Below are 1,915 nucleotides of genomic sequence, written 5' to 3'. Positions count from 1 at the left end.
TTGGATATCATTGTGTGAGCACAGTTGCAGCTCAACAGATCTACCTCCTGCTTATTGGGAATGTAACCTGCTGAAGTTATTTAGGTAAGAGTGCTCAGTTTCAGTCATATTCAGCAAATTAACATGAAATAATCTTTCCTTCTGTTTATTTGAAAGAGCTGAGAAAACACAGAGCAATGACTGCAAAGCTTTCACCTCACATGAAAGTTCCTGTCCTGTAAAGAAAGACGTTGCATGCAGTCCATTTTGCACACGTGCAGTGAGTGAGGCAAAGTTTAAAGACATCATTGTGAGAGTTCAGTTGCACCTCCTTCTTATCTAAAATGCAATCTGTGAAAGTTACTTGCGTAAAATGCAGGAAAAAAACACATGTGCTCCTTCTCCAAGACGATGCCGTTCAGAAGAAGCATATTGAAGAATCGATTTGTTCAACCAGCTGCAGGGACGTCCTTCCTCTTCGAAGATGATCCAGGAATAAGTGCTGATCTCTCTGTCTCTCTCTCTTATATGCAAATATATTCAGAACACAGAACCTGTCTCATTCCAAATGGAACTTAGAAAAATGAATATGCAAATTAACATGAAATCATTTTTCCTCCTCACACACAGAGCAAAGATTTCACCTCATTTGAAAGTCCCTGTCCTGTAAAGAAAGCAGTGAAATGCTGATTGTCGCAGTATAATATATTATATAGGAATGCTGAGTATTAACATTAATGATGGGCACTGATGTGAAGTTTAACACTATAAACACACTTTAGACAAAAAAAACTGTAAAAAATGAAGAGGTGGGAAAGTAAGGACATTTCAACATGTATATGATAAATGTATAACACCTGCTGAACAGACAGGGGGTCAGGAAAATATTATTATTATTGTTATTAAATAGGCTTTTCTATGCAGTTAAAGTGATGTGGGCTTATTATTTTCGTGTTAAAAAATAATAGTACCAACTAGTTGTAGTTTTTTGTCTTCCACCCTTTGAGGCGCCCCCTGCATGGACGGCATCTCCCCTTACCACCTGTGACACAGGCCGGATCTGGATCAGGAGATGAGCCGCTGAATGACAGCAGGATGTCCAAGTCATCAACATCATGACAGACAGTCACGATCGCAGACTTCTCTGTCGGTGTCAGGCTGACAGAGCGTCTTGTCTTATCGGTCTTATCTCAAAAGCTAATTCCCATACCGGGAGTCGAACCCGGGCCGCCTGGGTGAAAACCAGGAATCCTAACCGCTAGACCATATGGGACCGCTACAACATAAGGAGACCGCCTGCTGACAGAAATCAGCTGTTTTATTCTCTACGTTATTCTTGGTATGAAATAATTGCACTGACCTATAATACAAAAAAACAAACAATTATACAAGCTTGGTTTATTATTCTCTTGGTCTCTGAAAAAGTAGTTTCACCCACTCACCTGGACCAAGCACCATTCAATGTGCATGCGGTCCCCATGACAGCCTGGACCAATGACAGTTTGGTAATTAAGTGCCTTAATTGAAGAGACTTTAAACAGGCTCTTTTTTTCTTCTGTTCTGGGAGACACTGCTGGCACTTCTTTTCATTCTGGTTCAGTTGGACTTCTGGATTATCACTCCCTTTCATAATTTTCTTTTTCCTTTTCATATTCTGTGTGCGTCCATAAGAAGTGAGTACTGTATTTAGTTTGTTCGTTTTATCACGTGTGGTGTTTCTGTGTGTTTTATCACCTGTCTCACTTTGTCATCATACTGTCATCATATTGCATTGCAATCTCCTCACATCACCCTCACCTTCCTAGTGTAAAGGAGAAACAACACATGAAAGTAAAAAAAAAAGGATCATTTTTAAGTAACAAAAATAAAAAAGATTCTTATTTTCAGGTGATTATAAATGCATGAACCATAGTTACAGTTTATAGTTAGTTGATGA

At 39.2% G+C, this 1,915-nt stretch overlaps 1 non-coding gene across 1 annotated transcript; it reads right to left on the bottom strand.

The window, feature by feature from the left end:
* Nucleotides 1–1,180: 1,180 nt before the first annotated feature.
* trnae-uuc (transfer RNA glutamic acid (anticodon UUC)) lies at nt 1,181–1,252 on the bottom strand. The gene has a single exon. It is a non-coding gene; the product is annotated as a tRNA-Glu (tRNA).
* Between the last annotated feature and the right edge of the window lie 663 nt (nt 1,253–1,915).

This window comes from Larimichthys crocea, unplaced genomic scaffold (genome assembly GCF_000972845.2).
Source record: "Larimichthys crocea isolate SSNF unplaced genomic scaffold, L_crocea_2.0 scaffold47523, whole genome shotgun sequence".
NCBI lineage: Eukaryota > Metazoa > Chordata > Actinopteri > Sciaenidae > Larimichthys > Larimichthys crocea.
This window is presented reverse-complemented; position numbering and strand designations above follow the sequence as displayed.